The 14,201-nt window shown below is 41.0% G+C and overlaps 1 protein-coding gene across 3 annotated transcripts in view; it reads right to left on the bottom strand.

Annotated features, from left to right (window-relative positions):
* Sphkap (SPHK1 interactor, AKAP domain containing) overlaps positions 1 to 14,201 on the bottom strand; it is a 165,021-nt gene that overhangs the window by 49,896 nt on the left and 100,924 nt on the right. The window contains exon 1 of one of the 3 annotated variants that reach the window (XM_042260016.2): positions 5,645 to 5,762. The exons of the other annotated variants lie outside the window; for them this stretch is intronic. The gene's annotated coding sequence lies outside the window, so the exon portion shown is untranslated. Of the gene's footprint in view, positions 1 to 5,644; positions 5,763 to 14,201 lie in introns of those variants that run through there. 3 annotated transcript variants of the gene reach the window in all.

Genomic DNA, 14,201 nt, shown 5'->3' with positions numbered 1-14,201 from the left:
AACTGAAGCTCTGAATCCCATCTATTTCTACCCTGTGGACCTTAGCACCCTCAGAATGTTCTAATATTCTGTAGAAGCACTTTAGAATATCTTAAGTGGGTACACTATGAAAACATACTTTAAGCCATGCTTTAGAAAAATTAATATCAAACAGTCCTCTGCCTACATAAACTATAGTTTATGTTTATTTCCAACAAAATAATGTGATATGAACTTACACTGTTGTTATTAAGGAAAGTAAGCAGCAAATCCTCAAAGGCTAGTCAAGAGTCAGACAAGGGCCAACGCTTCAAACTCTAGCATGACTTGTGGAAATTTAAATTTTACACGTTTTATTTTTTTTGGGGGGTATGCAAGTGCCTGTGTCAGCAGTAACTATGAAATCAATGACAAAGACAGATGTTTTCTTCAGGAGCATGGACTAGGGGACCCTAGACTGAAAGTGGGGGCCAGGGGTGGGGGTTGAACAAAGACAGGCAGGTGTTGCAGGTGAGATGAAAGGATGTGTGGAAAATCACCAAGGCAAGGAGAGATTTCAGGTAGGTGGTAAATAGCATTTATTAAGCATTGTGGCAAGAGAGTAGAATAATGCTGTATTCATGAAATTGGAAGGAAGGGTGGCCAGGATACACAGAGGGCAGACAGTAGATGTTCAGATAATGCTGGTTGCTATAATAAATTTTAAGGATTTTATCTTTACCCTGAATACAGAATGTTGTGTAATCCTAATTAATGCTCACTTATTGCTGTGTCCTGATGGCTCTCTCGGGGTAGGAGTTGAGAAGGTGTGGAGTCAACAATACAGGGCCCAGGAGTCAAGTGAAAGGCAAACAGCAGACTCTTTTATTTAGTAGTGGGGAAAGTCTTATACACCATCCTCCCAGCATCCAGGCTGTGTTCCAGTCTGGTGATATCACACGGTCATCCCTCATTGGCTGGGCACACTCACTGTCTTCAGTCAAGGTAGTCATTAATATTGGACTGCTCTATGCTTGTTGGCACTTGGAATTCCAAGCGAGTTTATACCACCCATGGACCACAAACATGCTCAGCATCTTCTTTCCCCTGCATCATTAATGTTGCTGATGGGCCTGGTTACCTGTGCCTGTCCCATCAGAAAAGACTCTAAGCAGCATGCTGACTTCTTTAGTGCTTGCTCTTGTAGTTCCTCATGCTCTGCGCTCCTCTAATCATCATGTAAAGGGTGTGTCGTCATTCAAAGCAGGGCCCTTTCAGCCAGGTGCACATTTGGTTTGATAATCTATTTACTCACTTACACAGTCATAGTTTAAGTTTTAAGTTTATATAGTCATAGTTTAAATTTTTTGTTTAAGCACAAACTTCTATTGGACTTAAGTATGTATTTGTTATCTTGCTAAGTTGTATGATGCCTGCACAGTTAACTAAAAGTAAGATTGAAACTTTCCTCAGAGTGGCCATAACATGCCTCACTCCTGTCCTGCTCATGTTAGGAATTGTGTGCTTGTAGATGTTTTCTGAGTTGATTTCTGCTAGCAACAGAGCTGAGCTGGAGTCATGATCTAAGGCAGCAGGAACTAGAAGAAGCTGCATGTGTCAGTAACTAATCTAACCAGGAAAGGCAAAGGCTATCAAAATGGAGCAAAAAGAGAGAGGAAACGTGAGGAGCTTTCTTTTCTTTCTTTTCTCTATGAAAAATAGAATCTGAAAATAGGGGCTTATTATTTCCTCCTTACCTTACAATTCTTTAAAAAAGATTTATTTATTGATTGATTGATTGAGTGAGTGTGTGTGTGTGTGTGTGTGTGTGTGTGTGTGTGTGTGTGTTTCCTGCATGTGTCTTTGTGCTCTTCAAGCATGCAGTAGCCTAGAAGGCCAGGAAAGGTATTGGATACTCTGGAACAGGAGTTACAGATGGTTGTAAGCTGCCACATGGGTGCTGAGAATAGAATGCTGGTCCTCTGGAAGAGCAGCCAGTGCTCTTAATTGCTGATCCATCTCTCCATCCCTCCTCCCCCAACCCTCCCCGACCAGTGACATAGAATTTAAAATAGAGCAGAGATATTTATTTAGAGGCTGCTATAGAGACTCAATGATCAATTATGTCTAATTGATAGACTAATATTTAGCAGACATGCAAATAGAACTCTGTCATGTGTAGAGAGGGATGCATAGATGTAGCATCATGGGATTCACTGATCTCCCTTTGTATTCACTCTGGATGCTCACTCAGACCTGGTTTGCTAAAGTTTCAGGTTGAGTGACAAAATGACCTTGTTCCATTAGTTGGCCCTACATCCACACACATTTTTAACTCACTGCTGGCATGGTTTGGCCTCAGTAGGTTAAAAATGCCTGGGGATAGGTTCCAGGTGGAGTTGGAGGGGAGAGAGTGGGTGTGGATGTGAACAAAACACATCATATACATGTATGAAATTCTCAAAGAATTAATAAAAAAATTTAAGACATGAATTAAATTGAACGGAGAGTTAAAATAATCCCAAGTTGATTTGTTCTAAATGCTTGCATTGAATGTAGAAGAATTATTATCTGGAGTACAAGATTTTAGTAAGTATAAAATGAGCATGAAATCATGTGCCATTCTGGCTGGCGGAAGTCAGCACTGGGATAGACCTGAGCAAATTCAAGATAGGTAATGTGAACTAAAGGAGAGGAAGAAAATAAGATAGATAGGAGGAGTGTGGGTATTCAGCTTTCAGGTCTACTGCAAAGAATGATTTTTCTTTGAAGCATCTGCTTGATTTTAGAACACACTCCTTTTTTCTTTATAAACACCTCCAAATCGCTTGAGGGTTTACACGGACCTTCTTCATTCAATATCAGACTGTGTTGCATCAGCATTTTCAAACTGTGACTTCCACACCCTGTTTTTTATTTGATCACCCTCCCCATTGACCAGAATTGAGAGGTTTGCCTGCAGCCTAAACCATTTTCACCAACTACAAATGAGCCCCAGCACAAACTTTAATTTTGAGCTAGCAATCATAATTGGTTTCTTTTTCTATCTGATAGTTACAATTAGTTGTAAAGGATGTTATTCAGAGGTGTAAATGCTTTTTGCATTAGGAATATTGTTGACAATCCCTTCCCTTTTATCTTTCTACCAGAAACACCAAAATACATACAATATACAAGTTATTTTATATATACATGCATAATATATTTTTCATATTTTTTAACTTTATAAATGGCTTTTTGATGACTTAAGAGACTTTTAAAAAAAGATAGCATACTAATATAATGCAGGAGAAAACTACTATAATCAGGAATTAATAAACCTAGTTCCAGTAATTACTGAGCAAAAATGATAGAAACTCATGGATACCAAGCCAGGCCTGTGTATTTTTTTTTTTTTTTGTCATTATTCCATTACTTGTTGGAATCATCTTACTATTCCCAAGAAATCAAGATACCACAATGTGAAAACCCATGGTTAGGGTTATGGGAGTGGGGACCATACATCCATGCTTCCTACAAGGAGCCTGTAGACAAGGGGACATTGACACTGATGATGACGTCTGGAAAGTGTGTTGCTCTGCTTTAGACCTGGCTTGGGTTAACCTTCCTCAGCCCAGTGATGCCATTCCGGGGATCTCTTTCACGGCTGAAGAATTGAGGTTCAATAAATGAACAAATAGTCCAAGTTCATTCAAGTCACACAGATACTGTACATAAGAAGGGTTATACTGCAGTGGACCCATGCTATTCTGTTGAAAACAAAGTGTCTGTATCTATCTCAGTAAAGACCTCATCTCTGAGGGCAAGCCAAATGCAAGGAGAAAGAATCATCCTAGCTTTCCATTAACAGATGACTAGTTAATGAAAATATGGTATATATAAACAGCAAACTTTATTCAGCAATGAAGAAAGATAAAATTACAAAATTTTCAGGAAAATGGATGGAATTGGAAAATATTATATTAAGTGATGTAACGCAGAGTAAGAAAGATAAATACCATGTTTGGTTTCACATGTGAATCCCAGATCCTATGTTTTTGTTTCAGTTTTTAAACACTTATTTTAAGTTTTATTTATTTATATGTGTATCTCTGTGTGGGTATGTACATGTAAGTAAGGTACCCACAGAGGCTCAATGACAGTTTCAGATCTAGAGCTGGAGCTTAGGCAATTATGAGCTGCCCCATGAACGGGTAACTGCTCAGATCCTCTGGAAGAGCAGCAAGCACCCTTAACCATGAGTCATTTCTTCAGCCCCCTCCAGGGTCTAACTTTAATACACATATATTTATGCTGGGATGAGTGTCTGTAGAGGTCATGAAATTAAATGGGACCCATAAGTGGGTGAAAAAAGAGGTCTTCAGAAAGGGGGACAGGGAGAGTAAGAGAATATATGTGACATGAAATTGGAAAGGAGATTCCTTGGAGCAGAAGGGAACAGTGGATAGAGCATGGTGAGAAAGACATATTTTCCCCATGCTCTAGGAGTCAAAAGTTGATCCATAATGGACTTGTGAACTGAAGCTTTTTATTACCAAAAACAGTGTATTCTCAGCATCACCCTGTGGATTTTACTTCATGCTCTTCTCGCTGATCCTGGCATGTGGAATGAGGTTCTGGAGATGTTGTAGTAGAAGGGATTTTATCATGTCTCCTCCAAGAAGAGATTGTATTTTTTTATATTTCTGATTAATAACTGCAGTTCTGCAGTGTGAGACTTATACTGCAAGGGACTGAACTGCCCCCATCTAAGGTTTTATTTTCTCTTCCGATGATGAAGAATAGATGTTAGGAAAAGGTATATTAAATGCAAATTCTCAATGATTTGATGGGCAATTTCAATTAGAAACAGTCAATTTATACAGGTGAAGAGCTGAGAACTGAGGACTAATATCAGCCGTGGTAACCGACCCTGCCATATTACCTTCTCTGCGTCAGATGTTCAGTTCTCTCACAAATTCTACAGGTACAGGAAATCAAAGCAATGGTGTGCTGAGAAGAAACTTTCTGGGTAGTAGTCAGCATCCATTCCCAATGATCTGTTCATATGTTCATATATATTTATATATGTTCATGTATATATTCATACATATAAAGCTGATTTTATATATGTGTGCTTTATGTCAACTTTATATATGTCAGCTTTAAAAATAACTGCAGCAGAATCACAACCAAGAGCTGAGAACCCAGTGGTCATTTGGCCTTGAGGCTTGGGTACCTGGACACTCAGAGCAATTCTGCAATGACTGTCTCTCACTAGGGGAGGAGGGTTGACAACCATTAACTGCTCAGTCACCCCAAGACTGGTACCTCAATAGTCTCAATATGGTGCTAGAAGCCTGAAAGTTTCCTGGAGCTGCTGCCTCCTAGTCCACAACCAAAGCTAATCAAAACTCAGAAATGCTAGTTCAGATACCAGAGGAGGAATCAGCATCATCATTAGGGCAAATTAACTCAGAGCAAGACTGAAGACCAAGTGAGCACAAGGAGAGATGATCTACCTGGATGCCATTTGTGTCTGGGCTGCTACCAAAAGGTGCTGCCCACAATCTGGGTGGGTCTTCAATCCAGGTAGTCGGGACACTTCTTCAGTTGAAGCTCCCTACTCAAGACCTTCTAGTTTATGACAAGTTAACATTAAAACCAACCATGACATGCCACACACAAGTATATTGTAGTAACATACCGGAAGTTACAAGTGTCCAAAGAAAAGCATTCCCACACAGCAACCTTGAAGATATAATTTAATTGATGTCGACGTGCAAGGGAACTTGACTGACATTGCTCATTTTCTGTTATTGAACCTGGGAAGGAAGAGTTAACCAAAAAGAATGCTGAAAAACAGAATCATAAGAACTAGAATACAGAGAGAATGCTGGGATATCAGAAATCTAGAACTTTCTCAGGTGTTGCTATCCTAAAGAAAAGTAGCAGAGGTATACCCAGCCTGGCAGCTGCTGTGCCTCAGAGCAGTTCCCATGAGGGAAAGAAAGACAAACAGATCCCCTGTCAGTGGGATCATGGCTGAGGTTGGTACTTCACACTGTAGATAGTGTAGTCAACTTGCCATCAGGACTGGGGGTGGATGAGACAGTTGGGTAGTTCTAGTTTACAATCAAATATTAATAACTGAGGACTAAATATATGACTTTTTTTATTTCTTATTCCTGATAGTTTTAAATACTTGATTTCAAAGTGATTTTTTAAGTACCATAGATGTTTGTGTTACATGAAATATTTTCTTCATTTAGTATAGTGAATGACATGGGGTCACATTCACAGCAGATGCTCACTTTATTTACTGCTGGTTGTCTGTTGCTTCATTGTGAACTTCCTTGTTAAGCATTTGAGTTTGAATTTCCTGGAATGGATATTAATTAAAGTATGAGATAAGGAAAGAAGATAGAGAGGAAAGGACAGAATCCTAAATCACTGGCAAAGTTAGACAGAAATGAGTAGGTAATAAAGCAGTGAGCATCCTTGTACATTATTGGTTAAAAACAGAAGTGCAAGGCCCCTTACTGCTCCTTACAGGCCTGGCTCATAGCAGTGTCTCTAGCTAGTAGCCTTGAAGGATGAAGTGCCTTCTCTTCCAATCCCTTTTGCAAAGTTCAGGTCCTCTGGGAAACCAGCAAATTTTTAAAAACTGAGTATTCCTTGGCTATGATGCTAACTTGCTATGTGAATGGCATAGGGACCAACAGTACCACCCCCATGGTTCTTGGGAAGGACAGGAAATCAATACAACCATGCTGATTCTCTGGCTATGCTGCACCAAGACTCATAAAATCCTTTTCTCCCTGACTCAACAGTCTTCCATCCTTTCAACATATCTCCCCAGGATAACAGCTTATTGAAAGGAGGGTAACAGCTCAGATCTGCCCTAGCACCCAACAGGCTTCATTTAAGGAGAGACACCCCAGCACCCCCTTAAGGTCAAGTGTGACACTGACTGAGAAGAGTGAGATGATCCCTGGTAAACCTGACAAAGAACAGCCCCCTGGGATTGCAGAGGATGAAGCTTGAGGGCAGTAGGTGTAGTTGCTACAGTGGACAGAGCAAGTAAAGTATTTCAAAAGCTTTCTCATTAATGGGGTGCACAGGATGATTGGTAAAAAGAAAGGGGTTCACCAGAAAATCCTATTTAAAGATTTTTTTATTATATTTATGTGCGTGCGTGCGTGCGTGCATGTGTATGTGTGTGTGTGAAACACCAGGGGACGCCATTGAGAGAGTGTGTGGGGAAAGGCTTGCAGCAAGGCAGCTCAGGAGACTCCGAGGGTCTGCCACTGAGAAGAAGAGCCCCTTCCTTGAATTTCACAAACTTATCACAGTCAGCTCTACCCTAGAATTAGCACCAGGTGATGTTGCATGAGTGTACAGGACACACTGCCAGTCCCCAGGATTCCAGAAGCTTTTCAGAGAAATGTGACAGTTCACTAAGCTGGAACATGGGAAGGAGGAGGAATATGCCACCAAAATAGGACATAGAGGGGAAGTGGGATGGAGCAATGAATGCTTCCTGTGTTCAGGAGGCTCCTGGGGCTCTGGTTTGATGTGCATGATTCAGAGGGGCACAGAACGATGACCTTAGTGTCTTTCCACAAAGGAAAACCCTGCGGAATAACCAGAAAACTGTCGGGGACAGTTGACTTTCTCTGATAACTAGACAACTGAAGAAGAGCCATTCATTTTCTCTCTCCCTCTCTCCCTGCCTCCCTCTTTTCTGACCTCCCTCCTCCTCTCTCCCTTTCCCTTCCTCTCTTCGTTCCCCTCCCTCCCTCTTTCTCTCTTTTTGCTCATTTCTTGCATAGAACAGGGTTTTCAATAGAATGTAGCTCGTCACATTGAAATACGCCCATGTTGAGATGTATCTGTGGACTGCTAGCCCAGTGCCCGTGCTTATCTCACCCCATCATTAGCCACAGGTTACATCCTTTATGCCCCGGCAGCACCCTCCGTCCTCACCTTTGGCACGCAGTAATTCAGTTTGTATAAAATGGTAATTTGTGCCTCTTTGAGGGTTATCTCTTCTTAAAACGTGATCCAATTACCCTCTGTCATGCCGCTTGGATCCACAGGTGCAAAGCCATGCCAGCACGCCAGAAAAACTAAGATCAGAGTCCCCCAGGGCCAGGTGTGAGGGGCAGTGGCGCCCGAGACCAGGGCTGTAATTACTGCGCCATTGCTTCCTCGCACCTAGCTTTGACAGTGACAAATCACACTCATTCCTGTCTTCGTGTAAAGGGGGAATTATTTCTCAGGTAGTGGGACTGTTTGGAGCAAAAGGAACATTTATTCATCCATAGTAAACTCTCATTAGAGTGTAAATTTGTCAGTATAGTTAATCTCTACAAAAATTGCCTTTTTTTTAAAGCATGCATGTAAGTAATAGACTGAGGGATGATGCTTCAGCGACCATGAACGGGTTTGTTTCTTGTGTCTTGGTCTGTGGGTTAAACAACTCCTCATTTTCTCATTACGTGTTCTGCTCCATAGTGCTAAGCACACGCAGGACTGTCTGCCTTCCTGTAATTTGGACGCTCAGCTCTGTAGATATGGTGTTAAATGTGTAAGTCACAGGCTCTGCTGAGATTCCACTACTGTCTCTTTCTTCTGGTACTATGACGCAGCCTAGAAGGGTGTTCTGTTTTTTGCTCCAGCGTGATTGTAAAAAGGACTAGGCTGGCCTGGCACGGTGGTACATACTTTTAACCCCAATACTCAGAATCAAAGACAGGCAGAGCTCAGTGATTTGGAGGCCAGTCTGGTCAACACAGGTGAGGCCAGGGCTACTAAGTGAAAGTCTGCCAATAAATAAAAATTTAAAAATTAAAAAAAAAAAAAGGCTTGCCCTAAGTGTGACAGCTAGTTTTTTTTTCTTCTTTCTTTCTTTCTTTCTTTCTTTCTTTCTTTCTTTCTTTCTTTCTTTCTTTCTTTCTTTCTTTTTTTTTTTGTCAACTTAACACAAGCTGGCATCATTTTGGAGTTGGTGATCTTCAATGAGAAAATGCCCTCACCAGATTGGCCTGTGGTGGTTTTCTTGATTAATAATTGAGGTGGGAGGGCCCTGCTCACTGTGGTCCATGTTGCTCCTGGGCTGGTGGTCCTGGGTTCTATAAGAAAGCAAAATGAGCAAGCCAGGGGGGGGCAAGCCAGTAAGCAGCACTCTTCCATGGCCTCTGTACGCCTCCAGGTTCCTGCCTTGAGTTCCTGCCCCGACTTCCCTACATACTAGAGTGGGACTTCAAGTTGTAAGCAGAAATAAATCCTTTCCTCCCCAAGCTGTTCATGAACGTGGCATTTTACCACAGCAATAGAAACCCGGAGGCAGTAAGGAAGTCAGAGTCTCATCTTTGCTTGAGTACTAAAGGCTCAATTAGCTGAATCCCACCAGATTATCAATAACTACTAGAAACACTGACAGGCTCTCTCAGTTCCAGTAAAAGTGGATTTGTTTGATATTTTTAGATGAAAGAAAAGTGATTTAGGAAATCATAAGTTATGCTTACAAAACATAAAATTATAAACTGCATAGGCCGAGCAAGGAATTTGAAGGGCAGTACTTTCTTTCATATGTTTTGTTAAAGTCACCTTGGCTTGGAAATTGACAGGGTCTCCTGGGGTCTGAGCTAGGCAGCCATCAGACTGTGGATCAGACAGACAAGCCCTTATCCAGTTATTTATTATCTAACTAAGGGACTCAGGTTTAGGATGGTGAGTGATCTATCTCCATCATCTAGAAGCCCTTTGGAACATGTTTGTTTCCCTTGATTTGTATGACAGTGTCAGAGTTCACTTGGAAAATAGGTTCTGCTGTGTATTCAGAACTATATATGAATTCACAAGTTATGCGCAAATACACACTCATGGTCACTAGAATGGAAGAGTGAGCTGTTAATTACACACAAGCAGCTGGGACTCTATTTCTGCTGCTATACAACAGTTAAGAGTTAATGAATATTAGTATTACAACCTTTTGAAGAATTTAAACTCAGAGTTTCCTTCATTATCTTTCGAAGGTCTTTGTATTTCCAATTTCAAACTTTTTCTCAGTTCAGATATTTTATGTTTTACTCATTTAGATTTTAATATTTCTGTGGGTTTCAAATTAAAGAAAATCTGTTGGATTCTGGCTATAAAACCATGGAACAGTCAGCAATTTCTTTTAAAAATAGATTTGAATTTCTCCTTAATGCAGATATTAAAGTAACTTTAGGATTATATGTACTTGCCTTTGGCTGTCTCCATATCTACCTAGAATTTTATGCCTTTTCATTTTTGTCCAATTAATCCCCCCAGCCTACTCCCCATCCCCTCTTCCAAAAAGGTAAGGCCTCCTGTGGGGAGTCAGCAAAGCCCTGCACATTCAGCTGAGGCAGGTCCAAGCTTTTTCCCCTGCATCAAGGCTGTGCAAGGTCTCCCACCAAAGGCAATTTTCTTTTTAAGATTTATTTACTTATGTTTTATGTGTACGTTTGTGCACCATGTGTTTTCAGTGCTCATGCAGGCCAGAAGAGGGCATCAGAGTCTCTGTAACTGGAGTTACAGATGGTTGTGAGCTGTCAAGTGGGTGCTGGGAACTGAAGTGTGGGTTTCCTGAGGAAAGGGTGGAGGAAAATGGCACTTTTTTTAAAATTTAGTTTTACCTGCTCTTTTCCTCACTATTTCCATGAAACTTCTTCCTCCCATATCTCCTTCTTGAAACATATCATATGTATATTATGCGTCTTTGTTTATATTCATGTATGGGAGATCTGACCATTGTTTGCATCATAAAACAATATATGCTATGTATCATTAACAAATCTTAGATATTCCCTAGGCTAGTAACCCGGTACCAGAATGCTTTTTATAATGACTGCTGCCTGTGTTGTAGGCTGAGGTTACATCAGTTCTCCAGGCCAGGAGCCATTTTGCTTCCTGAATTGTTGGTCTGTTTATTCCTATTATTATTCCTATTATTGTTATGACTATTGCTAGCCACAGTTTCTGACTTTCCATTTTAATGGGCTCCATTCCCAAAGTAGGATTTCTGGTTTAGAAGAGTACATGAGTGACTTGAGTTTAACAGCTATTTCTTTTTTCTATTTAACAGGACAGAAGAATTTAAAACACATCAGCCACATGTCAGAATTACTTTCCTTTAAATCCACACAAGTAACTGTGGAGGTTTGAGTAAGATTGGTCCCCATACACCCATATATTTGAATATGTAGGGAATGGTGCTGTTAGAAAGGATTGAGAGGTGTGGCCTTGTTGAAGTATGTCGTTGGGGGTGGGCTTTGAGATTTCACAAGCCTAAGCCAGGCCCAGTCTTTCTATCCTCCTACTGCCTGTGGATCTGGATGTAGAACTCTTAGCTACTCTCTAGCCCCATGATGGCCTGCATGCCGCCATGTTTCCTGTCATGATGATAATGTACTAAATCTCTGAGCCTGTAAGCTAGCTCCAATTAAATGTTTTCATTTTTGAGTTGCTGTGGCCATGTTGTCTCTTCACAGCAATAGAACACTGACTTAGACAGGAACAAACCCATGTGGCCGCTTTAAATGTCTGCTGTCATCACAGAGCAGCACAACTCGGAGGTTGCTCCCCCAGGAAGGTCTCCTGCCTTCACTTTTGGTCCAGCCTGTTTGTCAATGGTCGCGTTCAAGCCATAGACAACTTGCCATTGCATAGTTCATCAATATTTTCTGTAACTTGATGAACCACCATGAACTGCAGCTTTAGCTCGTCTTTTCTATAAAGCAAAAATGTTTTATAAGTGTTAATTATTGTTTTCCCAACCACTGTTTCATTTTTTTCTTCGTGAAGCATCTGTCATGTTTGTGTCACACTTTTTTTTTTAAAGTTTCTCTTCCAGTTTTGCATGCTTTTATTTTCTACAATGAGAGGTTTGAGAGTTTTCCTTTTTCATTTTCTCTAAGTATAAACATTTGGCTTTCCAGTGTCACTCAACCTATCTCTTGAAACAATGAGTTTTAAGATGATGATGATGAGTTTAAAGGATTTGATTTTTTCATTATGAATGAGTTCCCAGAAATGCCCTGTACTGTCCAAGTCCAGTGTTTGTTCCTTCTAGTGAAGAGAAGCAGCATTTTGTATTGTCTCTGGCATAGAGAAAGTGCCCTAACAATACTCATTAATTTTATAATCAGAAGTTTATTACATAGAACATTACTACTACTATTAATGTTCATATTTGTAAACAACCAAGATGAACTCTGTCTTGAACAGAAAAGGAATGCATTGCATGGCTATAACATAACACATCTGGAACTGCAGGAAAGATAGATGGCTGATGAAAACTTTTTTTTTTCGGTTTTTTTGAGACAGGGTTTCTTTGTGTAGCTTTGTGCCTTTTCCTGGAACTCATTCGGTAGCCCAGGCTGGCCTCGAATTCACAGAGATCCGCCTGGCTCTGCCTCCTGAGTGCTGGGATTAAAGGCGTGCGCCACGACTGCCCGGCTGGCTGATGAAAACTTAAGACACAGACAAGAGCCTCAGAAGCTGTTTCCAACTATAGAAGGTTTGCTTAGGCCCGATTGCCACTGTCACATTGGCAACTGTGACTTGGACTGTAGCCACAGACTGATGGTATTTTCTATATTGGTTGGATTCTGTACCGCCCCTCCCACTTAGTGCTTTTGTTGTGAACAGGAGGATGTGATTGGCTAAGTTCAGGCCAAGTACATAGGTCCATGGAGAGAGTCCCTACTTGCCTGCACTTTTTAGCAATGAAGAAAATAAAAGCCAATTGATTGCCTAGACCTAGGAAGGGGTTTCATAAGCTCAGCAGCCAAAGACCTTCTTTGGATCACATGCCTAAGCCCTTCCAGCAGCAGTGTGATGGTTAATTTTGTGGATAAACTTAACTGGGCAACTGCATGCCTGACTAGCTAGAGCTGCGTGCAAGGTGCTTCTGCAAGATATTAACATCTAAATTAGTGAATAGAGTAAAGCTTCTGGTCCTCCTCAATGTGGGTGAGCATCATCTAATCTACTGAGGACTCTAGTAGAACAAAAAGGCAGAGGAGGAGAACATTTCTCTCTGCTGACTGGTCTTCCTCCCTGGTTCTTACATTGGAATCTACACTGTCAGCTCTCAGGTCATTGAACCACACTATGGTTTCCCTGTGTCTCCATCTTACAGATAACAACTTCTCAGCCCACAAAAAATGAACTGATACATATCACTAATGCACAAATCTACAGCTATCTACTACACCTGTTATTCATGTTTTATGAAGCATTGTTAATTGTTTTTAATACCAGACATTCAAAAAGATGAGAACCATAGTAGATTAATTCTGTCGACATTAAACTAAACATACTGAGAAGCTGCTTCTGAAGGTTATATTGCATTTTTCCCTAGGTCCAGGCACCAATATTTACCATCACATGCACCTTTTGTGGTGTATTAGTGGTGGTCCTCATCAAGATGTGGGGTCAGTGTTCTTTTCTTCTTTGTTTAGATGGGCTGCGTCTATAGAAGAAATCACTTCTGAAGGTAGGCCTAATGTAGTGTAGCTTCCCTTTGGATCTTGGGCCACATTCCTTGGAAACCCTGAGCTACCATGTAAGAAGTCTAGATCACTTCAAGACCCTTCTTTGTCTCAGAGGCCATTTGGATAGGCCATCTAGAGACAGAGGAGGCCCAGATGTTGGCAGTCTCAGAAAGCAGACACATGAATGAGCAAGCATTCAGATGACTCCCCCATCAGTGTTCCCTGTAGCCAAGCTGATGCCTGTGGAGTCAGCCTTGGAGTCTTTCAGCTGCATCTCAGACAGTATGGGGCAGGGACAAGCACTTATTTGCTCATCCCATGTCTGAACTCCTGATCCTAGAATTTGGAGACAGTGGGAGGTTGATTACACTACTAAATTCTGGGGTAATTCCAAGTGCTCTGTTAATGACTAGAACAGATAATCAGAGAATTATAGACTTCCAGTCATGGAAAAGAAATTTAAGAGCAGGTAGTCAAAATTAATTATCTGAAAGGGGAAGAAATCACCTCAAATGGACAGAATATCTTACCTAGCATCTAGCAGCTCATCAATTGAAGAGTAAGGAATCTTTTCCTCCTTGTAATGTAAGGAGAGTCCTGTCTTCCTGGAACACCCCAGTGGGAATGACTGTACCAGAACAAAGATGGCAATTCATACTACTCTATATTCCCATGGTGGATGGAGTCAGGACTAAAGAGCTTTGAGGTCACAAATGGGCATGGTGTACCTTG

Source organism: Peromyscus maniculatus, chromosome 13, assembly GCF_049852395.1.
Source record: "Peromyscus maniculatus bairdii isolate BWxNUB_F1_BW_parent chromosome 13, HU_Pman_BW_mat_3.1, whole genome shotgun sequence".
In the NCBI taxonomy this organism is placed as follows: domain Eukaryota; kingdom Metazoa; phylum Chordata; class Mammalia; order Rodentia; family Cricetidae; genus Peromyscus; species Peromyscus maniculatus.
The sequence above is the reverse complement of the archived record's forward strand: the minus strand, read 5'-3'. Positions and strand labels throughout refer to the sequence as shown.